Raw genomic sequence first — 27,981 nt, 5'->3', positions numbered from 1 at the left:
CTTCTTCCTTTCTGCACTCTTTACCCCATTTACCATTTTAATTGTCTTTTCTCTCAACTACTGATGATTTTTTCCCCTCTCCTGTTTAGGTTTCTTATGTGTCATGGTGAGATCTCCTTCATTTTCTAACAGCCAGCTGCACTTCCAGCTGGAGTACTGGTCATTTATAGATAAACGCCAGACCTAAAAGAAAAGGAAATTCAGAAACCCTAACAACATTCTAGACACTGACATGCAAAAAAAAAAAACCCTGCTAATATGTTCTGAATTTTCTGTGGGAAACCCAAAGAGATAAGGTGTCCAGTGCTAGAAAGGCAGCTCTCAAAGCAGTTGGGGAAAAATGACAAAGAGGGAGGCTGGTAAATAATGAGTTATACCAGTTAATTTTAACATTTAAAATGAGTGAACTTAGGTTTCTAAATAGACATGGTGTTTCAAGTTGCTTTGTGATAGGATCTGTACAGCTCCTGGGCACCAGTACAAATATTATGAATGCAAAGTAGTATCTGTCCTGCAGAGGAATATATTTCCCAGTCTGTTTGTGTGTAGCCAGTCATCTCTAAGAATGAAATGTTAGTAAACTGTATTGAAACTCTCTGCCTCCTTTAAACCAGTGTTTTCTGAAGAGCTGGACAAACTGTCTGACCTTCCCTCCCAGCTCCTGCTGGCAAAGTGAGAAATGTCAGTTCAGCAAATGTCACATAACTCACCTGAGTTCTGGTTTTGATAGTCATGCTGTGCTGGACTATTCATATTCATATATATGGCAGTTAACAAAAACGATTTTGGCAGTAACAGAGCAACAGGGATAAAATATGGAAATCTGAGGAAAACACTCTGAATCAATTCACTAAGTAAAAGATTAAAAGCAAAATAAAACACAAAGTGAAAGAGATTTTTATGGAAGTGTAAAAGTACGTGGGTGAGATGCCATATGGAACATTGGGTTGCGGGCAGCCAAATTTGCATCTTATGTGAGCTCTGTGAAAATTGTAAGGAAATAAATAGGATAAGAAAAAACATTGAAGAATAGCAAAGGCATAGGAGAGGTCACGAAAGTTTCAAACAGGTCTGAAGAGCTAGAACTGGGAAGAAAACTAGGCTTCTTTTCTGTTGAAAATCTCAGAAGTGTCAAGGTTTCTGGTATCTTCATAAATTTGTTATACTCTCATTTAAATACATAATGAGTTCAAACATTAACACATGAACTGATTGCACCCTGAACAAGTTTTATTAAAAGGTGAGTACTAGCAGGACTATTTTGCAATTGTAGTCTTTTGTTTTGTATGTAGGCCAAAAGAAAAGAGCAACTTTATCTGAAATAACCAAATGAAAAAGCCCACAGAGTCTAGTATCAGTCCAAAATTACCTTTGCATATAGCTGGATAAATACTTAAAGAGAATGTTAAGAAGATTCCTTCAGTTTAAACATTTCCTTCTTTCTGTACTAGATCCTAAGCATCCATAATAAACAAAAATAGTGGCCAGATCTTGTCTATGCTTTTTCTCACCTAGTATTCTTTCCTGACTTAGAAATTTGTTGGCCAGCAAACTCAACTGTTCCTGATAAGGGACACAGAAGAGAGACATCTTCCATGGAACGTAGATCTTGGGGGCAATGAGATACAATTGGGTGATCTCAGAACAAGCAGCAGGGTCTACCTGTTATTTTCTACAGACATTGTTTAGACTTATCAGTCCAGGATAACAGGGATGAAGGGAATGGAGTAACATATTGAAGTGGTCTGTGCTCTAGAAGTGGTTTGTACTGGGAAGTTGTCGGAGAAAGGTACCCTTCTTCCCCAGATAAATTGTTCTTGGCAAAGTCACACTGGAATCCACAATTCTCTCTCCCTCCTTTGCTTGGTGGCTGAGTCTGTCCATATGCAATATTCCAGACATCCAAATGAAGATTTTAATCCTAATGTTACAGTGCTCTGTGCTTTAGGTTGATTTAAATATTAATATGATTTTCACACATGCAAACCAAATGCATGTATGTGCAGTGTTAGCAGCCAGTGCTGTTGGTTTTTTAGTGTTACCTTGGTGAAATGTGTCCCTGAAGAGAAACAGCTAAGTTTTATCAGAACAAGTGCCACAAGAGAACATCATGTAGTGATCCCCACTGACATGTTTGGACAGTTTCTTTATGTTGACTGATTGTTCTTGCAATTCATTTCCCCCCTCCATTTCTAATAGTTTAATTTGTTCACTTGGATAAAGCCCATTAGTTTTGCACTGAATTTATTGTCTCTATCCCAGCTATGGATTTGTTCATCTAAGGCATTTTGCAAAAGTCTTAATTTAGCCTTTTCTACTGTTGCAGCAATGAATATTGTATTTTGACAACCAGTTATTTCAACCTGCATAGAGCACTCCTTGAGTGGTGTTCATGGAGAAATGGAAAAATTAGTAAGGGAGTTTGGAAAAAACTCTGTGTACTATACTTTTTTCCTGGCCAGGAGAAACAATCAAACCTCTTTAAGGAAAAACAGAGGGAAGACATTAGGAAAGAAATTTGTGCCATTTTCCTATGACTAAGCTGTTCTGCTAAGAAATCTGTAAGCACCCACAGTGTACTAAGATTCTTGTTTTGGGTGCTCAGTGGAATTCAGAGGCAGAATTACATTTTTAATGATTTTTTTTTACTTAGAAATTGGAATGAGCATTGAAAATTTATTTCAGAATACTGGAAGTTTCTGTGTTGTCCATGATACATAATGTTGACCAGGTGATGGATAAAAGTATAATTTGAAATAATATGACAATACAGTTATAATGAGAAAGTTTGAATTTTTTTAATGGCTTCTTATTCAGTAAGGTTTAGGATCCACAGACAGGGTACTGTAACCAGAAAACACCACAATTACATTGCCAAGCCCCAAATCAGATGTGTTTATTTGGGGCTGGTACAGTCCTTTTAATTTAGACTTGTTAACACCTAGATATAGCCCATTAGCTCTTTCAACACTTCTTTCCAGTAACTCCTGTTACTTGGGGATGGAAATACAGGAATTGCCATGGTTGCTCTGAGTTAAGTTCCATCTAATTGTTATTTAGCTTTCAAGAGAAAGCAAGGTTAGGCAGGTCTGAGAAGGTATTAAGAGAGAACCTGTCCAGAAAGTTGCTGTTAGTTTGTTTGGTGTGGTTTTGTTGGGTTTTCTTGGCTTTTTTTTCCCAATCCATTTGAGTTTGCTGGTAAAAATAGGAGTTCACATATTTAAATTCAGGTTTTGAATGTTTTGGCAGGTGGTGTCCTTCAGGTTCAGATAGCATCTTAAAATAATCTAACAGCTTCCCTATGTATATTTAAACTGCAAAATAGAATATATTGTGCCAGTTATGATAAATGGCATGGAATAATTATCTTTGGCCGTGCAAATAGTGGTGGATTTATTGATTTGATTGTCACTGATTTACTGCATAATTCTCAAATACCTGACAAGGTGGAACAGGATTGAAAGATAACAGCAAGCTGATCATGAAATCATGCTTTGCTAAGCAATATAAAAAGCCTAGCTACCAAAGTAACAGTGAAAAAATATCAGAACATTATGTCATCCCCCCTTATGCCATGTGTCTTAGGAAACAAACTTGTCTGAAATGGGAACATAAGCAGGTGAACCAGATAAAGGACTATAACTTAAAATATTTCTGTGTCTTAAAAGTATAAAAAGTAGCTACACTGATGTCTAGACATTCCACGCAGTTTTAGTAAAGAGGAAGATGAAAAAAGTAAATTTTAATTTTCAAAAGTATCATCAGAAGATAGCCTTATTTTCTTCTTGGTCAGTTTCTCAAATTAAATTATGTGTATTTTTTTCTGAAACCAGGAGGCCTTTACAAAAGTGTAAGTACAGTTCAATTACAGGGGCATTCATCCCCATTAAGTAAAAAGCAAGCTGATCACATACTTAAATTGCTGAAAAATGCAAAAGACCTTTAAATGTAAAGTGTAAGTAAAAATTCACTTATTTTGTTTCACAATATCGCTCTTGTGAAAATTTGACTTTGTCGTTAATGCAGTTCAGATTTTCAGTTGTTGTTATGTTTTCCAATGTATTTAGCATGTTATACATAAACCCTGTCTCTCATGCTAGGTTTTTCACATACTGGAACTACCTCTTGAAAGTTTCTCCCACATGGTATCCGAAAAGACCAATAACCTGGTAACAGGAATTATTTTTGAATGTTGCAACAGGTATTATTTTTGAATATTGCTCCCAGCTTGTGCAGGCATGAGGTGTATTTTGTGATTCTTGCGACTGTGTTTCCTCCCCAGACCAGTTCTGTTTGTCCTCTTTTATACCCTCATTTGATCCTCTTTATTTTGTAGTATTGGGAGGAAAGTGCTCTATATAATAATTCTGTTACTGATACTGATGGTCCCAGTTTAGCTGGATTCTGAATGTTACCATAAAATAAATATTTATAAGTTATGCCCACTGATTGTAATGCCAAGGTTTGGTGAGTTTCTTGTCTGACATGGGGAGGCTGCAGCCCTGCAAGCCCGTCAAATGACATATGTTGTGACATGGTTGGGAAGGAGGGATTGTGTGTGGTTTATTATTTAATGGGAACTAGCTCATGGAGTCAGACAAAGCATTTGGGGTCTCCCGGTTTTGCTGGAAAAAAGACATCTGTATTAGTTGCATAAATGTTTTTCTTTTCTTTAATTCAAAAAGGTAATTGAGAGAACTTTCCTGTTTATAACATCTATAAATATGAGATGGGGTGTTTGGATTTGCTGTAGAAGTTTGTTAGAAAATGACTCAAAGAGGCATGCTATTCTTTTCACGTATCCTGCAGGATAGTTTTGGACCTTTACATGTCTTCTTAGGTGACCTGTAATAATCACTCTGGGAGGTGAGTGACCTCAGATTGAGGGCAGCTTGAATCTTTCAGGTGCATGCTGCTCCACAACTTGGATCTTTTACAGATTTTAAAAAATGTCTTTTTCACCAATTCCAAGATGACAAATGCAGTCAGAAAGATTACATCATGTTAATTACCAAGAAGTATTTGACAGGTTATGTTCTTTCCCAGGGTGGAAGTGTGAAGTGCAGGAACATAAATCAAGCCTTGTGCAGAACAGGCTGAGATAGGAAGTGACTAGAGATGGGATAGACAATGGTCTTATTTTGTTATAAGCAAACTGAAGTCATCTCTGCATGTAAGTTCAGGAGGAACAGAATGACACTCAGCAATATTCTTGGCGGGGACTTTTCTCAACACCTGGTGAGTTGACCTGTCAACAGTTATGTGAAGGAAACAGTGACAACCCACGGAGGGAAGTGAACGGCTTGAGTAATGGCCTCTTCCCTCTCTGGTTACTGTGGCTGATAGCTCCTTCCTGGATGGTTTTCCCTATTATTTAATTCTCTTATGCATTGCACAGGAAAAGGAGCATAAAATTCTTTTATGCACTACACCAGGTATGAACCTCTGAGAAAATTGCTAGCTTTGATGTTGATGCTTCTGCAATGTGATGGCATCTGCAAGGAAGGTGTTCTCTCTTGTTCTGTCAGGCTTAACTACCCTCTCTGTGATACAGTTGAAAAATATATTTTTCTCTGTATGGTGGTCTTTTTTGGAGAGGGATATGTCTGGTGAAGCAATTTATAAAGTGATGAAATTATGTTTCAATTGTGAAGTATTTTGATGTAGCAACAGAAGGTAGGAGAGTCCAGTGGTCTGGACAAAGTGAGCAGACTTGTTTGATTAGTAGCATTGCATGGCATTTTTCTCCTTTTAAAGCAAGAATGAAATTTGCAAAAGCCTGAACGCTGAAGGCTATCATTTCCCATTGTTTGTTTTTTTTTTTTTGAAGGCTGTGTATTGTGCCTCTCACTTGTGCCTTTGGAAGTTTACTGAATTGCCTCACATTCTTAAATGAAATGAAACAAATGATACCATTCCTTGATTCCAGCAGAGTGGGCTTTTGGCTTTTGTTTCAGTCTGAGATTTGTTAGTGATGGACATGGTAAACTACAGTATATTTTCTTTATATAGATAAATATATAACATTATGTAAAGGGCTACAGAAAAGTCTCATAAGTAAAGCCTAATTTTGAAAATTTAGGGGACCTTATGCCTAAGTAAATACATTATAATCTATGCAGATAATTTGAAGTGAGTATCTAAAAGTAATCAGTGTAACAGCTTTGTTTGCTGCTGAAGTGTTAAGAAATGTCAAAAGTGAAAGAGGTAGCAGTCCCTGGTTGTTTAACCAGGACGGCATTTTTTGAATGGCTGAGCCCGCTTTTGGTATTTGTAATCTATTCTGGAGGAGTGGAAAGAATTTTCTTTTGATTGAATAAATCAAATGAGTAAGCTTGGAAGCTGAAGTACATATTAAAATAAGAAGCTTCTTTTCTGCTCTGTGAATGAGGATGCAGTATGTGAGTTTGATTTGATTGATTTTTAATTTTTTTTATTTTTAAAGGCTATACTAGCTTTCTAGATTCCTCTTGAGCCTCCTTTTCTTCAGTCTAAAGAATCCCAGTTCCTTCATCCTCTTCTCATAAGGCTTGTTCTCTAGATCCTTCACCAGCTGAGAATCCTCTGAAGTACTACAAGAGTTTGTTCACAGTGTGAGCTTATTCCATCCATTCTCATGAGTTTAGATTAAACAAGTTTAAGCAGAAATGAGAAATAAATAAAGAATTTAAAATAACCCGACTTGGCATCCTTTCTCTTTACTGAGAACACCCCAAGTCAGAAGCTACTGTGCTTTATTCTGTCATGATTCCACATGTTCATTATTTTTCAGTTATCCATCAAAACTTGAGGAATCTACAGTTACTTAACATGAGGAGAAACAATATTCATATCTTTTATTTAATATCATGTTCTAAGCATCCTTCATTCTTTGTACAGAGAGAATAAAAGATACCAGCTTTTTTTTTTATTTGTTTGCTTTTTGCTGTGCTAGTCATCTTTTTAGGTTCTTGTCAGTATCTGAAAATATTTTCCTTTCATTCCAACTTGTGCAGGTGATTTCTTTTTTATTGGTAATATTATTATTTTTCCTTCCTTTGGTAAGAGTAGTTCTGTAGGTAAGTGTGGATAGAATTCAATGCTGTTTTTCAGGTCAAATACCTTATTTCATTCTGGCTTTGTCTGGAATTTTGAGACCCTATTAAATTTCTTTGTTGGCTAAAGCAGCAAACTCAGAGATTGCTCTTATTTGGACACATCACTGCAATGCTTTGTGGACAGTTAGAAAAGTTTGGATTCTGTTCAAAGGAATGTTACAGTTTGGATGAAGTTATCAATATTTCTGGTGATTGCTTAAGTATACTTAATGATGTGGCTTGTCTTCAGTTTTCCTCTACACTTAGGTATAAATTATTACATTGTTGTATTTATTGGAAAAGAAAAAATGTCACAGAACAGTTGTATCTAGTTAACTTCTAGAGTTCCTCATTGAATTATTTGTAGTTTGTTGCCTTGGTTGCTATGATAAATTAACTGTAAGTAGGTTTATCTGAAATAGGACTTTTCCTTTTTTCCTTTTTTAATATTTCTGCTGTGTTGATATATTTGGTATTTTTCCTAGCACCTTGTGTTTGACTGCCTCTGCATGTTTCCATCTTATGTAAAGTATCTGTAATTTCATTTTCATTAGACCTAGGATACAAGGTCTCTTTTTAATTAGCAGGGGAAGACATAATCATCTCTAATTCTTACAGAATTTTTAGGTGACCTTTTTAATCACTGAAACAAAAATAGACTTTCATTTAGACTTTCACCTAGAAGTTCCTATCTATTGCTTTTTCTTACTTTTCTCTTAGAATAACCTCGGGTCTTCCTTATGTTTTTCCTTTAATGCTTAAAACTTACTGGATAGTTGTGTTGATGTTGTTTTGGGGGGGTTTTATTCCACAGTCAATGTTACATGCATAAAGCAATTTTCTTGCAGAAGCTGTTAGGTATGTGCTTAAATTAGTGCTCTTGATCTAGTGGATCTTATGCATTATGTCCACTCTTCTTTTGCAGTCTTCTTGCTTGTCTTTCCTTCAGAACCTGCATCTGGCTAGGGAGTGTTGTAACCTGTAGTCTCAGTACATCTCTGCTGTTAATGCAACCAGAAAGTCTGACCAGCATGTCAAGTGCTGGATTCTGAATGACATTTGCTGCATAGCAGTGCTGGTACTGCTGTGCTTTCCCAGCGCTGCTATTCCTTACAAGTGATTTTGGGTTTTAATAACATTGCTTAATTGAATATTTATCAGATGCCCACGCAAACTCTTGTATAGAACTTCTGTAATTAAGTTTTAGAACTGATGAAATCATCTGCTTCAAATAGCATAAAGGAATTGTTTGTTTTTGCATGACTTAACGTGCTTTTAATATGAATAGGCCAAGGGAATGTGGAGGATATAGTTCTGTGGCACAGCCAGGTTACATTATTGACAAATTGGGTTTTGATGGATTTTTTATGTTGTTTTGTTTGTTCAGCGTTTTGTTGTTTGTTTGTGGTTTGTTACTAGTTTTCCTTTTTAATCTTATTACACAATCATTGGTACCTGTGAAGATGATATTCTAATTAGCTAACAAAATACAACTAATGCTGTAACAACCATGATTTTAAAAGAGCAAAAGTGTTAGTTGTTCTCTGGTTGACATGTTACTAAAAGATAGGAAATTCTGTCTTAAAAATGAATGGTATCTTTTCATTAATCTGAAAATTACCTCAGAATCTCTGATTAAATGAGGAGAAGAATTATTGGAGAAAGTAATATACTACTAATGCAGCTACACTTTTAACACTAAGTCTGCAGAATATCGGTAGGGACAGTAAGTAATATAAAAATACCAAAACATTTTAGAAATATGGACAGGTGCAAAAGCTGTATTTTAAAAATTGCTAAGTCACATCCACACTTGTGAGAGTTTTACTTTATGCAGTTTCAAAAAAAATTTTCAACATAAATATTTGTTAGAAAGAGAAAATGCCTGCAACACAGCAGTACTGAGGGCTGTCTGCCGGTAGGAAAAATACCACAGATGTGAATTTATAATGGGATATATATGGAGGAAAAGTGTGGCATCATCATCCCATCCTGGCAAAAAGGCAATTGAAGCAATGAGGGAATTGAACTACATATATACTTGGTTTGGTTCTGAGCACCACTTCCTTGGTATATTGTCAAACTTGAGTGAACCCAAAGGAAATAATTTATTTTGTATTAGGTGGCTGGAGGGGGCCATGTTGTAAAGAGAAGAATTGTAGAAATTAATACGGTATTTAGCTTGCTTAAGAAATAAAAGGGACAGAAACACAACACATGCTAAATTTAGCATTCAGGTCTCTGGAAATAGTAAATTGACAATGATTCTGCTGTTTTCTGCATAGATTATCGGAACAAGCATTGCCTGAGACAAACACTCAGGATTGGATTTGAAGTACTTTTCTGGCTGTGAAGCATCAGACCTTTGGGAAGAAAATGCTTGAGGAGGTCCTACTGGAGTTGTACATCTTTGGTTTGTTAGCAGTCACCACATTAGTTGCAATGCATCTGCTGAGCCTTCATTGGGCAGGAAACTACCTTAAGGAGTTCACGGGTACTACCAATGGCGTTTTTGAAAAATAGGTCTTGCTCTGTTTGCAGGCACATAAATAAGTTGTACCTTTTTGCAGGATCTTTTAAGTTATTAAAAGGCACTGTAAGGAGTAGAAGCTAGAAGAGATTTATATCCAGGTGTCATGGGCTGAGACAAAGCAAATGGATCAACGACATTGAAAGCCTGAGCAACTCAAGAAACAAGTGAGTCTCCCTACACACTTGCTGCAAATAGCTAAGCTTACTTTGTTTTCCAGGTAATTTAGGTTAATTAATAATGAATTTTTACCCATAATCATGACTAATGGCATATCTCTTTGTGCTGAGGTTGACACCAGGTATTATTCCCACTGCAACACTGCAGAGATTCCCAATCACTTTAGCTCACTTCCTAATAGAATAATATTGCTGTTTTTTAACTGGACCAGGCAGTCCAGTTACTCTTAAGATATTCAAGTATTCTGTCAAAGATGTCATAATCTCTAATCTTGTGAGTTGCATCAGAAATCATTGCTTAGAAAAATCAGGGATGTAGTCAAAAACATTCATGCGGGTTTTTTTTTTAAGGTAGTCTCTGTGTCTAGCAGACTTACTCCTTTATTAAGAAGAATTTTTAAAATAAAATGCTTAGTTTTTAGCTAAAACATATTTCTTATCAATGCCTGTAGTTTCTAATGTAATATCAAAGCTGAACTTTTAGTTATATTTTAAAATGTCAGCTTTGCTTTTAAAGAGAATCTGTTGTGCATGATTGTAATTAGAATGAAATACAATAGTGGAGAATTCTAAGGTCAATCAAATGAGATCACGTAGAGCTCACTTTTTCATACAGTCATTTCATATGCCTATTTTTTATCTTGCTATTCAATTGGATTTTCTACTTTTAAAATGATTTGGAAATAATTTTAAGAAATATTTTGCTTGAATCTTACTCCATTTGTTTCTGTTTCTCTTAAGGTCAACCTATCTTCCTTTGGTAAGGTTTTGGTGTACTGATGTTTCATGTAGGTCAATGAGGTCACATCCTTTTTTTTCTCTTATTCCCTATATGAGATGTTTTTGAAACATTTGCTTTGTCATTATCTTTTGTGGATTGTCTGAATATGACTTATTGTGACTACAGTGGGCTTGTAGGAAGAAGACCTGTCAAATACTACACAATATGGCAGGGAAAATGTCAGGAAGCTTTTGTGTCCTGCATCATCTTGAAAAACTTAACAGGGAAGATGATGGTTCTTACAGTTTCTTACTTTGATCTACTTTTGTTCCCATAAGTATCAGTGGTAGAATTCTCCTGATTTCAGGGCAGCCAACACCAACTATGAACGTGCAGAAAGGGGCTTTCAAAAGCACCAAATAAACACAATTTGATTAGCAAAGTCCACAGTAGCCCTGAGGGAAGCAACGAAACCTGTACTTCCTTACCTTCCACTCACTTCTTCAAACCAGTGAAGTTGTAACATTGCTGAGCAGCTGTGAGAGGCATATTATGTGCACAAGATTTAGGTGCTGTCACCCATAGCCTCGTACCCTGTGGCAGACTTGGCAGGAGTTGCTAGTATTAAAGCCTCTCAGCACAGTCCCATTTGCAGTGCATGTTCGTTGCTAAAACCCAGTGTCACTCAGCTTTCAGCTGTTTCAGGTCAGATACATAAAACCAAAGCTTTGCATGGGAACCAGTGAGCCATAGGTGCCAGTTCTCTTCTGCTGCTGTGTAGCAGGTAGGGCAGGCAGCACAGTGGAAAAAAGAGCCAGAAATAGTGAACTCATGCACTCCCACAGCAGGATTGCTACAAAACTTTGTTAGTACTTTGACAGGTTGTGGAGGAGCTGGATCATTTCCTGTATTTTTCGTGAGATTATTGATAGTGTGTAACGCTAACTGATAATGGATGCCATGTAGTGGTAGAAGTATCCATCCACATGGTTATTAATTGGGCTTGTCTGTTGTTTTTTTCAAGAGAGGCTGGGAGATACTAAACATGATGGAAATTATGCATGCCCTCCAGTGCCAATAATTTTAATAACTATTACATCAGTAAGATAACCTTTATGTTTATTAATTAATCTCTTGTACACGTTTTCCCAATAGAAACAGAATAACTTAAGCATGCAGAAGAATTCTGTGTATTTATCTAAGAATTTCCATTCTGGGAAGTGCCATTGTGATACAGGCTTGATCCATATGAGGATGAAGAATGAACAGCACGTCAGTTCCCTTTCAAATGATGTCCAACCCGTGGGGTTTTTTTTCCTACTGTTGTTTCATCTACTGTAATTTCAACCTACTACCAACTCCAGAGACATACACTACAGTTCAAAGCTTAATTATAGCCATCTGAAGAAAAGTGACGATGAATCAGCTCTTCACCAGGCTGAATATTAAAATGACTCAAAATAAGATATTTGCAGCATTTACAGATGTAAAAGATTCTGTGGTTGCTGAGCAACCAGGGAAGAAAAAGCAAACAGAGAACACTTTTCTTCAGTAGTGATGGGGAGCACTGACACTTCCTTGTCACTGGCAGTAGTCTGAAATGGAAGGCCACCTCCTACTAATGTAGGTTTCTGCTCAGATGAACACCTCCACCTCCTTCTAGACTTCTTGACCTTCACAGAAGGTCATTAGCTAGAAGATCAATCAGCTGTGGAAGCACTTGCACAAATTGTTGGTTGTGTAGCCAGCCTTGCTAAGGAAAGTGTGGAAAGGGGAGTCACCTCTGTAGGAACTTAATTGGACTTTGAGTCAATGCTCTAAACATTTAACTCAGCTATGCCTGTGCTTGCTGTTGTGTCATTAGACACCAGTCAGGGTGATGAATAGTTCATCACAAACATCAAACCTGGATTCATCTGGCTGTGACTGAAGCTCACTTTTTATTCTTCCCTTCATGGATTGCAGACCATTATTCCCTTCTCCCTGACAGCACCTTTTCATGTTTTGTTAGGGTGTTAATATCCTTGTCTCCTCTGTGTATTTTGCATGTCTTTGACTTCTCTTTGTAGGTCACTGTTGCCTGACTTCTGATGGTCTGATTCTGTCCAGGTGCCTGCATTGTGGTTGGCAGCTCCTCCAGCTGTGGCCTTACCTGTGCTCCATGTTTGGAGCTCCTTTCCCAGCTGCTGCTCAGGCTGCAGGACTGCATGTCCATGTGGCACTTCAAGCAGCAGTGAAGTGCCTGCTGGTTGCTGTGCTTAGCTCACACCTTGTGTGGGGGTCCAGTTGCTGGAGGAGGCTGCAGGGGGGTCCCTCCCTGTGCCTGGGGCACTCTCCTGGCCATAGCCTCACCATAAGGGAAATCACTTAGAGTGCATCATACCAGTGAGTGTCCAGGCTTCTCCTCTTCAGGCATCCCAGACAGCAGTGTGGCCTCAGTAACTTCTGTTCAACTGATGATCCACAGCAGCCTGCATTTCTACAGAAATACTACTTATTCCACAACAGCACTACTGGGTTTTCCCACCAGCACTCAGGACCTTGCAGTTATGCTTGTTGAACAGCATCCAGCTTCCCCATCAAGGGGTTGGCGAGACAGCACAAACTCAGGTGGTGTTTGGGCAGCTGTTTCTGCTTTCCCTAGTGTAGCAAATCATGTTTTGGATGCCAAGTGAACCAGGAAAGAAAAGTACATAATCACATAGGGAAATTATGGCAATGCATAGGGATGGATTGAGAGTGAACTTTAGCAGATGCTCAGTGATTCACAGGAGTAATGCCAGATTCCTCTTCTTTGGATTTAATCCCAAGGAGAAATCTGAGTGATGAGATGATGAAAAAATAATGGAAATTCATGAAATTATTCTCTCACAAAGAAAATGGAAATTATAGTTTCTTAACATAGGAAAATTCAATATTGAAAATACATTTTGCTGTAGTTCTGTAGTGTGTGGAGAAAAGCTTTGGTGCAGTTGCTATTTGATGCTACCATCAACCACTCCTTCTTCCCTTTTGAAAATATATTAAGATTGGTTTTACTTTTCTTTGTGGCAGAGTAAGACAAAAATCATACCACTGTTTTTTTTTCCTTTGTGAGAGTTCTGCTGGTAAGAAGAAGAACTATACAGGGTAGTGTAATTTACCTCATATTCTGGCTGGTGCTTAACAACCACCTTCTCAAATGGGTACTCATCCCTGGCCCCACAAAACAGTCATTTCCATAAGTCTGTGCTTCATAACTGACCTTTGTATTTTCCCAGTGAATTCCTTCCACACACTTTTACAGCCTGGATAAAACTGTGATTAAAAAATCAGAATCTTGCAGCTTCATTATTTTCTGTATTTTGTAAACTGAAATGTGTAATGTCTATAGATTTAGTTTTCTAATTGTGAAAGCCTCAGATTGTATAGGTTTTTCTAAAGTTTCAGATTGTCAGAATATTTTTTCTTACTAATGTTTGGTTTTAAATGCTTGTCTAAGCCACTAAATGCAGTTCCAGGGCTTCACAAGTATCAGTGCACATTATAGGCAAAGCTGGGAAGTAAATGTTGTGGGTGATATTTTTAACCACTATTGCTATGTAGTGTCCTGCACTTCTGCATGTCTGGGTGAGGGTTCTGGGGCTTGTGCTTCCGTGTCACTTGTGCTTCTGTGTGACTTAAATGCTTTTGGAAATTTTCCTCTATGTGTTTGGGCATGAATTCAGAAGTCACTCAAAGGTTCTTAAATCTGTCTGTATTTCAGAAGTTCACCATAACTGTGCTGAAAGTCTGAAAATCAAAATTACTTTCCTTTCTTAAGGCTGTACTGTTTTGTTGTGATGGAACTAAATCTTGTGAAATTAAAAAATAAAAAGCTTAGCTCCTGATTCTGCAGTAATTATACACATGCTTAATTTCAAGTACAAAAACATTTTGTGAAAGATTTTAGGAATAACAATGTGCAGTGTGTGCTTTGCCCACAGAGATTGGGGGTTTTATTGTAAATTGGAAAGCCATTTTCATTTTCCTTTATTTCAATTGGAGGAGCCTTTTCAATTTCCTTTATTGTAGAAGTTTATCTAGAATTGGAGCAGTACAATTGTTCATATAATTTAAGGCTGTGAAAAAAAAATTGATAAATTATTTTTTAAAACCAAAGTAATTTCAAAAGGCAGGTGCAATCATTGCTCTTTGGGGTTTTTTTCAGCCATTTCTCTCCGCTCTTTTGTTTTCTTTGCTGCTCAGCTACCTCCAGGGCATCTTTTTCTTCATCCACCCATTCCTTGTTGCTGTATTCTTTCTTATCTTTGTTTTACTGTTCTGTTGCTGTGTGATGCAGCATTTCCAGCTTCTTTGATTTTCTTAAACTGCACTGCAAAAACAGTACCTGTGTGCTGCAGATTTGATTTGAAGTCTGAGACTTCTCTGAGACCCCATTGTCCTTCAGCATTGAGAACAGCAAATATTTTAAGGACATGCTGCTCAGCAGCTGTAGCATTTTCTGTCTTATGACTGGTCAGCAGGATTTTCCCTCTAGACTTGAATCTGTAGGCTCATAAACTCTTTTATAAAGTGTCTGGCATCTGCTCGCAGGAAGGTGATTCAGGGATAAGCAAAACTGGCGTTGGTAAATGAGATTATTCATAGGTGGGTTTAATAAATGACCTTGTATGTTGAACAGCAGATGTAATTAATTGTGCTTTTTCTAACAGTGGAAATATTTCAGCAGCAGAAATAATCTGTTCACATCCACACCAGTGCAGATGTACTTGGGGTGCTGCTGCTAATTTTCAATCAGAGCAGTTTCCCTGGTAATTTTAATAACATTGCCATAGAGCTCATCAGAAATTCAAGGTGAACAAGCAGATCTGCACATGGCAGAAGCTGCAGCATATCCCAGCACAGCCCCTTTTGCCTTGCCTCTGGAAGCAAGCAGGTGACACAGGCCAGAGTAATCTATTACCTGTCAGAGACCAGATGTTGCCCAGGACCTGCCGTGCCAGCCAGGCCAGAGGGGGTTTGTGCACGGGTGAGGAAGAGGAAGGCTGAGCAAAGCAGTGGGGCTGGGGACCTCAGGTCCCAGAGCCCCAGGATCTGTGTGAGGTGCTCTTCTGTGGTGTGAGACGAGGTGTGGTGTCTACTGTGTTTCTGCCAAAAGGTTGAAGGGCCTCTCCCCAGGAGGTGATCCATCAGGAGGGACTGTGGGATGAAGTGAAAGCATTTTTCTAGCATCCTGTAGATACTTATTCTGGTTACCTTCCTCTTGCTGTGCCTTTGCTTTCAGATTTAGTATTAACAATGGCAGTAATATTGGAGTTGTCTGGCAATGGGGGATGCACACAGTCCCAGCGTCTTGAAACAATTTGATTCAACAAAATTGGGCAGGCTGTGCCATTGGCAAGCTGACTCGAGTGGGATTGACATCCAGTTTGTCTGCAGCCAGTGTGGCTTGATGGTTCCTGCAGACCTGACCTTTGCTGCAGGAAATCCTGAACAATGGCTATTTGTCCAGAGGGGATCAGGGTGCTTTGCAGAGGTAGCCACCTGGCAAAAGTTAATACAAGGAAGTTTTAGCAATTCTTTGGCTGACACAGAGAAGCAGTACTGGTTTATATATTTGCATATGAACATAACTTTGGACTAATCTGTGTATAAAAGCAGCAGTCGTCATGCAAAATGCAGAATGCAGCTTGAATTAGACTTAAAAGCCACCAAATCCAGCAAGCAAGAAGAAGAAAAAAAAAAAAGGTGGGGATTTTATGGTCAAAAAGCCAATTAAAGCTTTACAGAGCTTATAGAAGAGATTTAAGCTTAAAGCCTCCATGAAAGCTAGCAGAACATATGCCAAAGCAGAAAATTAGCAACAGCTTGCAATAGGTGATTCTTTTGTCCAGAGTGAACTCTGTCACCTTAAATTGCTAGTGTTTATAATCTGAATTGACCATACTTGTTTGAAAGGAAAAGCCAAGGTGGGGTAGATAACGGGGAAATACAAAAATACCTGCATGTGACTAAGTAGCCATAATGAGTAGTCCAGTTTTATTCCTCTTTATGCACAGCAAAAATGTGTTTAATATCAATAGCAATAACAGTATGTGGCAAATAGAAGCATTTAGTAACTAAGTCTATTAGAAAAGAAAGTGTCTCAGGAACCTTGCACTGTATCTATGATACACTGTAAATTTTTCTAAGATTTGAATTCTAAATATTCTTAGTTATGTAGCTGGAACAACACAAGGACAACAGTTCATGTGGATTCTGAGGAATACAGGTTTATATGTATCTGGGTCAAATTGATCTCCTGCTGGATTTGTTAGGATGGATCAGTAATACAGACTCTGTGTTGAAACTGGCATTGATCTACATGAGTTTGGGGAAAATTTTTCTGAAATGCTCCTAATACTTATTCTTATCAACAGTCATTACACAACCTCAGATGATAAGGCCAGAATTATTATCTCAGTACTGCCTTATACCATTTTATCTGATTCTGCCATTCACTTTTATCTTTTTATTACTAAAATACTTGACTATTCTCAGGAGCTAAATGTTTAAAGTTGGATGTACTTTTAAATGTTTGTTTCTATTTGCCAGCTGAATTTAACTTTTGATCCATTGTTTTAATCCATTAAAAAAAATCCCTTGATTCATACTAGTTCTATTGATTTTGGTGGGAGATAGACTTACAGGCTTACTTCCTAATTATTTCAGTTATTGCTTTTAGAAGGAAAAGGAAAGACTAGGGTTCAGAAAATGATTTAACAGAACTGTGACTGAGATAGCACGGCCAAGAATGAATCTGGTATCTAGAGACAGTTATGAATGGCCCAGACTATGGAAGGTCAGACACCAAGGCTCTTCTTGGGGGAAAAACAAAACAAACAACCCAGCAGAAAAGTCTGGTTCTGCTAAAATATTCTCCCTTTTAGAGCTGGAAACCTGGTCCAGGATTTATGAATCTCAGTATTCCTTAAAGTTATCAAATAACTGTGAAAACCTGTGCTTCATGTTTATTAGCCTATGCTAACCACATCTGGTGTTCATTTTTTCCCCTAGTTCAAGTAACAGAAAGATAGTGCACCTAGAAATATTTCACTTGGTGTGAGTAGGATGCTGTGAGATTATTTTTTTCTCCTTGGTTTCACTTTAAAAGTAGCAAAATCTAGAGAAATTCTCATTTAAAATAAAATTACAAAGACAGAAAAGTGGAGTAATTTGCAAATGCTACAATTTAAGTTTCCTGTAGAACCTGAATGTGACTCATTTTGTGTAGGTGGAGCCATCAGAGTTTCTGAATCCAGGCCACTGCAGCCTCTGTAGCCAGTCAGTAGCTGGTTAGGTCAATCTTCTCCATGTGCTTTTACCCACCACTGGCAATAAAAAACCCTCTGATCCTGTACTGACGCTCCAAAATAATTGAAAAGGATGCTGCTCATGTTTTAGGTTCTGCTAAAAATTTGCTAGCTACATCTTCCCTAAACTCTCGGGGTCTCTAGGTGGTCACAGTGACCCTGAGAAACGTTAAAAAGTCTCTTTTCCCAGCCCTGCACTCAAAGAAGGAGTCAGAGCTCTTTGTTTCTTGGTCTCAAGGTTGTTTATTGTATCTTATCTATAAAATTCTTTCTCCTGGCCTGCCAGGGTCTGCTCAGCAGGACAGTCCGAGGCTCTCTGCCTGCTCCCGGGGTGGTGTTATCTTTTTATGCTAAAAACTATGTGTACAATGTTTACAATTACTTTCCAATACCTATCATTTATATGTTAGACAGTGACCTTCTACTCTAAACCAATCTAAAAATGCCAACATCCAGCAGAAGAAGAAGAAGGAGAAAGGCTGGACACGCCCAGATTCCTCCATCTTGTACCCTGAACCCCCATTCTAAAAACCCCAAAAATCTATTTTTCCACTCTGTGATAAATTCACTATCCTTCTACTTAAACTTTCATGCTTGCAATCTTTCATATAGAGGTTGGTAATTGTTTTTTCCAAGGGCTAAATCAAAGGCACAGGGGTCTTGGGCTCTGTGCCAAGGTCTCTGAGCCCTCTGACAGGGTCTCGAGCCCTCCAGGGCAGCCAGAGGAATTTCCTGGGTTCCCACACTAAACCATACCACAAAGGAGGGACAAAACTGCGTTGTTATTCTGGACACAGAGTGTGGCATGTCAGAAGACCCATCACTCAGCCAAGTAAGAGATTCAAGGGTTGCTGGGAATGCCCATGCTCCACCCAGCTATATAGAAGGTTTGGTCTATAACCATTCTCAAAGGAAACGGGGGAGAACCCTGTTAGACTTGCCAGAAGGAGAACAGTCAGCTAAACTAGGAGAGACTCAGATCAGAGCTCTGCCAGCACCCACCCCACAGCTCGTTGTCACCTCTGCCTGTTGCTCCAGGACAGGAATAAACTGTAGCCACCGTTGCAAATGCTCCAGGAAGGAAGTTTGACAGTGTCATTATACCTACTGAAGAGGTGCCTGACCTTCTCACCACCCACTTGGCCACCTGCAGGATGGAAAGCTGAGCAGCTCTGTGGGGCCTGCAGGCCTGCATTCAGAAGAAGGTGACTCATGATATTTATACAGGAATGGATATAAATTCGTATCTCTATTCCAAGGTGCTGCTACAGCTGTGAGCTCTGGGAGGAGCTGACACTGCGGCAGGCTTCCAGCAGCATCCTTGTACCTTCTGCTTTATATTCCTCTGTGGTTTATCTGGTACAGGTAGAGCTGTCACTGCAGGGTCACTGTAACAAAATGGAGTTTCTCTTATGTGGCACTGCTTGAAGCTTGCTTACATCTCTGTACTGACTGCTGGATTGCTTTATTATTTTTATCCATGATTACACGTTTTTTTACAAATAGACATAAGAACATGCTTTCTTATTTATGTATCTTTGTGTGTAGAGCCAGTTTTCAGCCTTGCAATTAATCTTCAGCCTAATGTGTTGATAGTAATACTGTTACCTTGCATGTGAACCAAATGTTGATCATTCACATTTTTACTTCCCCTTTGGCAGGCAATTTTAGCACTTTCCATGTCACTTTGTTGTCTTTTCCAAAGTCAAGCTGGAGGTTTTCTAAGTCTAACTAGGTTTAATACAAGTTGTAGGGAGTGATTTTGTGGTTAGAGATGATTTTAAATACAACTTGTTTGTTTAAGACCACAATTGGAATTCAAAAATCCTTCTGATACTCCATGTGACCCTGTTAGGAAAAGGAATGTATTGTGTAGAAGTCAAGCAATATATGTGAACTGTCATAAACTCAGACTTGAAGGTGCAGTTCCTCAGAAGATTTTTTAAACTGAGGCTTCTTCCGGTCTTATGGTTGTCAAAGTAGTAATTATTATATAAGTGTAATAATTGAGTAATATTTGGAACAATTTTACATTTCTGAAGTTTGAGATTGTCGCTAAAGAAGTAACTGAATACACGATGGTGTGGTTTTTTATTTAAAGAAAAGAATCTATGAACCTTATGCTGAATTGTTACTTTTTCATGTGTATATATGGATAGAAAAGAGAAAAAAAAAACCTCTGAAAAACATATCCCTCTCTTGCAACTTATTAATTTCACTTTGCAGACAAATTTCTTAGGTTTTCTTGTCACCAAAGAAATTTCAAACAAAGATAATACAGAAATCGAAGGCTTTTTAAAGAGGTAAAACTTTATTATCTTGCTGAATAAGAGGAGGGTGAGTACTGTGTCTGTGAAACTTATAGATGGTGTACAGTTATGAGTTATTATGAGGAGAGAGAAATGGATAGGAGTGAAGAAACAAAATCTTCTTTGAAAAATGCAGGGTAATACAATGAGGAGTTTCAAGATGAATGCGGTGGAAGCTGTAATTTATCAGACGAGATTAAGGTGTTTACTCATGAGCACATCTGTGAATATGTTCCATTAGTCAGAACATGCCTGAAGCTTTTATGGCCTCTTAAGACAAGGAAAGTATTATGAATATTTTTCTAGATTACAGGTATTTTGATGTTTTATGAGGAAATTATTACCACCATGTTTTCTTAAATGTGTGTGAATGATAATATAAGTGCAGACACACTGGTAAATAGCAGAGTTTATGCTCCAGATTATCTCAGTTTTCCTTGCCTGGGATTCAGTCTGGAATAAATCACAACTGGAGAGAGTCTGGGGCTCTCATGTTAGCATTCCCTAAACCACTGCATGTGTTGCAAAAGCAATATAGACTGCAATATGTTTATGCTATGTTTGCAGCCATCATCTGGAAAGCTCCAAGAACAAAACCAGACTTTAGGTCCACTGTTTGCCCATTCCAGACAGTGTTGTGAAGAAGCTGGGGGTAATGACTCCAGTATGAAACCTCTGTTTACGCAGCACCCCACCCACACTGGGTCTGACTCTTCTCTTGTACTAGTGTTCATAAACATCCCTGCTTACAAGATTCTCCAACAAAATATTTTAAAGAGTAGCAGACTTATATTGTGCATCTCATCTGAAACTTCCATTTAGTGTAAACATCAGCCAAGTATGACAGCCTTCTTCCTGTGAAGATGATGATAAATTCTGACTTAAGGGGCAAATACAGCTCAGTTACAGTCAATGGCAAAACTCCAACTGACTTGAGCGGAACTACTATTTGGCCCTTGGTGTTCATCACATTTCTAGCTAGCTAAGGACAGAGTAAAGCCTGGAAATCCATGTGTTTATACTTCGCAGTTGTTCCTCAGATAATTTTCTGTCAGCTCCTTAAAGGTCTCTGTGTTTTTTTTCAGCTCAGGAACTTGAATTGCTGCCACATTCATGCTTGGAAGATCTCAAGACTTTCAGTGTAGTCCTACCTACATTGAAAAATGAGTATGTGGCTCAGATTGGTACAGCCATGGGTGTTTATTTTAGAAGTTAAAGCATGTTCTTAATTTTTCTTGCTCCTGCTTGCCTTGCAGAGTGTATTCACAATAGAGCAGGTATGCATCCTTCCCCCTGTTGCTGTCATCAATATCTTTCCTTTTCCTCTTCTGTAAAATCTCCCGCAGAACTTCAGTTGATGGATCACAAGCACCTTTAAACTGCATGAGGTAATTACAAGGACATTGTACTATGTCAGTGTGGCTCAGGCTTTGCCAGCAGAACCTTGGAAGGGAGACAGACACATGGGATGCTCCCCCACCACTGTCTTCACTTCAGGACTGCAAAAGCAGGTCTGTCTGAGCTAGGACTCGAGAGGTCGTGTACGAACTTTGGAACTCCTGCGTCTCGCACTCTGTGTCTGCACGTGGCTCAGAGCAAACCACGCCATGCATGCAATCAGGGGGCTGGAAACAGATTTTGCAAGGAGAACTGGAGACTTCCCTTTTCCTGAACAGGAGTTCAGAAACTAGGGCACTAAGCATGTGAAATTAGACGCACAATTCCTTTGTTCCAGGTTGAGTTTTGGATGCTAGCAGCTGGAAATTGTTTTTCATTAGCAAGCCAAGTAGTCTTCATTGCACCTGTACAGAACGCAGCTTGTTACCTTTCACTTTTAAAAATTACCTTAAATATTTTTGCTAAATGATTTTCATAAAAAGATTTTAATAGCAACCTATACAGGAATGTGACTGACAATACTGTAATCTTTAAATGCCATTAGAGATGCTTGCAAAGAACCCATTTTATTCTGACTACTTGGATATAGGTAGGAAGAAATTAAGATTTTTTTTTTTTCCTTCAGAGAGTATATTTTTTTGAAGATCGTAAATAAATTAAGAAATTCTCATTTAATCCTGGTTGGCTTCAATGATGTAGGTCTCTTGACTTGCAACCTGAGAAAGCCATGGATTATGTTTTGTTTATCAATGTTTTTCTGAAATTACCATCCCTAATTTGGAAGCACAAATTGATTAAAAAAAAAAAACTAATAAAACCCCTCCATGCAACAAGCAAACCCCAAACATAAACAAAACCCACACAAAACAAGGGAAGAAAATCCCAAATTTTTGTCCTATCTTGATGGGGTCCATTTGCCTCTGACTTGCATTTAACTTGATTTTTCCAACAATTGGAGCATGTAAGGAAGGACCATTTAAATACTGGATATCATTATGACCTCTGCTAGAAAGTCTGAGAGACCAAATATCAATTAAGGGAGGAATAATATGGCAGCAAATGATTGCTCAGGATGTTGAAATATTGCAAATATCAGAAAGAATCCTGTTTTTCTAAACTAACTCTGGGGGAAAAAAGGTGCTTTAGGGAAGCTTGAGAGAAAGAGGCCTAAAGACACTTTTTGACTAACTTTGCCCTTAATTGAAACACTTTCTGCCTTGGGTATATTATTTCCATGTCTCCCCATCTTCTGCTCTTTGAAACCAGTCCACTGAACTACCAGCCATGCTGAGTCTTACTATCAAATTTCTGAAAAATGTACACATATATGGAAATCAGTGGGTTTCCATATATGTTTGCTGTGCTTGTTACAGGATGAACTTGTGGGGTGGTAAGAAGAATTGAGTGAAAGCATAAGCAGGGAGAGGGTTTCAGTAGGTGAAAGTATGTATGAATGGAAATTTTTGGTTGGAAGTGAACACTAAAGGGAAGTGAGAGGATAAGAAATAGATGCATAGCAGTACAACAGGAAAACTGTTGAGGTGAAAATGTAGTAAAGGGGTCTTGATTACTGTAATTCTTGTTGGATAGCAGTGAGGCTGAGAATGAAAAAAAAATTTTTTCCAATTTATGGGAAAAAGTATTCCGGTTTCTACCTCCATGTTGTCTCCTCTTGCTCTCAGTCTCTGTGACACCACCAGTGTCTGCATGACACTGTAAAAGCATGGCAAGAGCTGGGCCCAGAAAATACATTGGAAATGCAGCTCCCACCCTGACCATTTAGGTATAATTTCTAGAGAGCTTTGAGATTAAGAAAACTGAAAGCGTACAGTTCAGTGGAAGCTGTAGAATCAGTGGAGGAATTAATTGGAAATTGGGAGAGAAGTAGATGGGAAAAGTTATTTGTAGGCAAGTCATGCATTAATCTAGCCATGCTTCAGTTTTGGATGATAGTTTGAAATCTGCGAGGGAACAGCAGGAACAGGATCTTCAAAGTAAGTGTTTGACTTAGCACCAGAAATTAAGAAGCTTTGTAAATTGTTTGCCCAAAGATGGGGCACTTGCAGATTAAGGGCTGAATTACAGATTTTGGGGAAGTTCACAGGGAAGGTAGGCACATCAAAGTTTATTCATGATTAGATCGGTGATTTTAAGCATTATCGTTCAATCACCTGTCATTGGCAGACATCAGGTTGGTTAATTACTCTTCCTTTTGATGGGCACTCCAGTGGTAAGCACCACTAGGACAGGTTTCCTATCTCTCTTTATCCACGTGTTCTCATACATAGAGCTATCCAGACTGTGTAAGCATCATTTTTTGTATCATGATCATTCATTTTAAAATTTCACTAAATTCTTAAGGTGCTAGAATGAAAAATACTATTTGTTTAAATAACTGAAGATTTCTAACATAGAATTATAGATTACTTCAGTCTTTTTGCATAATACTGTTTATATTTGTTCCATTTCTGGATAAGTCTTACTAAATGAGTTTCTTTCAAGATCTGACAGTGATAGATGTATTATATATGTGAACATAGACAAATGATAAATATATTAAGAACAAACTATTTTTCAATAGGCATCTGTCTTCCTGAGAGTACTTCTCATGTACCTATCAATCCAGGATTTTCAGTTCTCCTTAACCTTTTTAAAATCATCTTGTGTATATGGGTGTATATGATGTCCTTTGAGTGCTTTATTTCTTCTTCTTCTTTTTTTTTTTTTAACTGTTGTCTTTGAATGCTTTGGCAATCTTTGTTCATCTGTTTGCCTGTTTGCCATAACTCTAAAGTTGTATTGCTGTAGCAATACAGAGGGAGAGAGATATTGTAGGTTGTGCAAACCTGTCAACTTTTTTCTGACTCACTGTAAGACCATTGTACAAGACCATAGGTCAATCTAATTCGATCTAATTCGAACACGTGTTATTTCTTGGAGTGGCTATTATCAGATATTTTGAGAACAAGGTAAGAATAGGACACACATAAAATAGGGGTTTCCTGGTAAGGAATTACTTCCCTGTTCTTGGAATTAATTTGCTTAGGGCCTTAGGATTTCACAGTGAAGAAGAAGAGTACACCAGTATCCCACCTACATAACATAGACTGTATTTTTTATTATCTAACTCATTGCGGGATTTTTGTTAATTTTGTCAGGCTTTTTTTCTCTCTACTTGAAATAGAGAGACTCCTTAGAGACTTTCAAGTGGCATTTTTCTCCCTGTCACATTTCTCTTGCCATTGATTTGTTCTCTTGCTTCCAGTAGAGGCAAAATTTCAACCAGTTTTGTAGTTCTTTCCATCCATATAATGACTGATCCAGCAAACAATGACCACACAGCTCTGAGAGTATGGTTTAAGTTGCATGACTGCAAAATTTTCAGAAATGGAAGCTCACATATTGTAGCTATAACTTAAACACTGTTTTCTTCAGATTTTATTTTTCTGTTTCCTGGCAACAGGCTGGGTTTTTTGCCTTCATCTCTCTTTAGTAGGTACTAAGTTTTGGGAATACATTTCCAATCATGAAACAGGAGAAAGTTAGTGCAAAAAATGCCTATACATTCTTTTTAGAACATTACATTCTTAAATTAATTTGTTCTTCTTGTGTAACTTTGCATCTATCATACTTCTGTGATATAGCTTCCATATCTTTAGCCAAAGGCAAAAGCCTAACTGATGTCTTGAAAATAAATAATTGCTGCTCTCTAGATTAACTACATCTCATCAGGAAATAGTCTCTCAAATACTGGTAGATAATAAATGTAAATGCTCCTGGATAGTAAATGTATATAAAGGAATAAACCAAAGTAACTCAGAATTTAGCTTCTGGGAAAAACATAAAAAACATTCATTTTATTGTATAGGATGTGTCTGAATGTGTTTGATGTCTTGCTTCTTTAAATGTTGACTTGTGCTTTCTCTTCTTTTTTTTTCTTTTTTTTTAATGTTCAGTAGTTCTGTGTTAGCCCAGATTTGAGGGAGTGAAAGTGTGCATGCAATGCAGAGTATAATGATCCTTGAAGGAAGTGTGTTGAGTACAAGAAGAGCTATACGAGGTCATATCAAAGGCCCAGGTCCTTCAGCACCTTCACTCCATCACTGACTGTGAACTGTTTTCTAAGGAGGACTAAGATCAGGACAAGCCCATCCTGACACCTGTTTCTAATACTGCATCCAATATCTGCAGCTCAGTGACTTCCTGGGCAAAATGTTGCTCCACTGAGCGTAATGAAGGCTTAAAATGAACATAGATGTAATTTGAAGCCCTTTTTTTTTACCATTATTGTTTAAAATGCTTTTAATATAGGGGATAATCAGCATCCTTATTTTGAACATAAATATTTTTATTTTATCTGTGGCTGAAAAACAAAAAGTGTAAACTATAATTGTGTTATTAAGCACAATCTGAGGCCATTTCAAAATGAAGACTGCATTACCATAAAAGAAGTACTGCTTTTCCTTTGTCTAGAGTATACTCTTTCGTTGGATGTGTCATTGGAAGATGGGCAAACTGAACATAAAAATCTTCTTCCCCTTAGAATATATTTCAGCACAGACTGTTTCACATTCCCACTCTTTGTTTTGCTGTATCTGTACAAGTGTGCATTACTGTGAAGTACCTGACCACATCTATGAGTAGTTTTCAAGCTTTTGAATTCTCCCAGACTTCTTCATGTATTATTTGCATTCAGATTTGCCATACTGATTTTATTTTTGTATGCTGGTTCACGACATCTTTAAAAAACCCCAAACAAACCCTTAATGTTCTTTGATGAAGTGCTGGGTTGTCTTTTGTTATGAAGTTTGCCTTGAAAGGAAAGGATGAAAAACATGTATTAACCTCTCCTGATGAAAAGCAACGGAGACATACAATATTTCCCCTCTTATGCCCAAGCAGGTAGGCATATCAATATGCCCTTGCATCCTCCTTGCTTTCATAGGTCTAAACGTCAAAGTAAAGCTACTCACCTCTGCTTCCAGGACTGCTTGTTTTTTAGTGTTAAACACCCCAGTGTAGGTTGGAACATTTTGTATGTTTGGGAAGAAGAAGAAAAAAGTGAATTTCAATAATGTCTGGAATCCTGGTATCTGTCCTCCTGTGTGAATGCACTGGCTTCTCCAGCCATCTTTCTTCTGTGTTTCAAGGATACACAGCTCTGTTTCCCACTGTTACCTTTTTACAAGTAGGAACGGCAAATCCACACCTCGACTCCAAATCTGTCTGTAAGTCAAGGTCAGGGCACTCCACTGGGCTGTGTCCTGGGGAGCCATCTCACCCTGGCAGTGCTAAGTGCAGTAACAGGAGCCACAGGGAGCCAGTGTCAGCTCCTGATGTGTCCTCTATTCCCTTGCAGTTGCTGAGCTGCCTGATTTCAGGGCCTGTGCCCCATTCTGTTACTCCTCTCCCTCTCTATGGACAGGGGCTGGATTCTACTCTGAAAGCCCAGCATCATCCTATCTAGCATCTTTTTGTGAAGCAAGCCCTAACTCTATCAACTCTATTTCAGCTCTTAAAGCAGAGAAATGCAAGTTAAAGGCTTTTTAAAGCCTCTTTGCAATGTCAAACGTGTTGCTGTGATTAAGCGAAGTATTTGTGCCAACGTATGGTATTTCATGAATCATTCAAATAGCTGATAATGGACAATCTGTATTCTGTAGTTTGATCACAGATTTATTTTTTTGCAATTCTTAGGGATGAAATGTGAACTCTGCTGGTACAGACTGTGTCTCATCCTTGTCGATAATAAAGGAGCTAAAAAAACTTCAGACGTCTCATTAATTTAAATTTCCAGGAATCAAAAATAAGGTGAAGCCTTTTCATTATGCATGAAGAAAACTTAGTAAGCATCCATCTCTCATCCAGTTGACTTGCCTTTTCTGCTGAACTGATTTAGTGATGGGTTGACCTTGGCTGCGCGCCAGGAATCCACCAAAGCCACTCTATTACTACCACTCCTGAGCTGGACAAGGGAGATTGTTACTAAGTTGTTGTACACATCCTAGGCAGCCAAAATTAAAAAAAAAAAAAAGGGAAAGAAAAAAGGCAAATAACACCTGGACAGTATTCTTTGTTGTTGGTTGAAGAGTTTAGTCAAAACAGGAGGCAGGAGGAACTGTGCTGTGTGCAGTTACAGACCCCTTTCTAGTGCCCACCCTAGCCACGAAATTCCCTCCCAAGAAGTGAAGGCCTTGGGAGATGCTGCTTTGGTTTCTATACAAAATCCTTTTTACTGTCATTTCCACACAAAATGCACAATTATGTCAGAATAAAACAGCAAGAAGCTGTTCCATGTATAACTTTATATATCAACTGTGCTCCTTCCCAGCTGATACAGTCGAGTTCCTGTTAAGCCCAGCTTTGTTGCTTCCTCCATTTATGTCCCCAGAGCAGTCTGGCTTGCACCTCCCTGGGCAGTCGTGCTCAGGGGA

This window comes from Geospiza fortis, unplaced genomic scaffold, assembly GCF_000277835.1.
Source record: "Geospiza fortis unplaced genomic scaffold, GeoFor_1.0 scaffold381, whole genome shotgun sequence".
Taxonomy (NCBI): Eukaryota; Metazoa; Chordata; class Aves; order Passeriformes; family Thraupidae; genus Geospiza; species Geospiza fortis.
Note: the sequence above shows the minus strand (reverse complement) of the source record.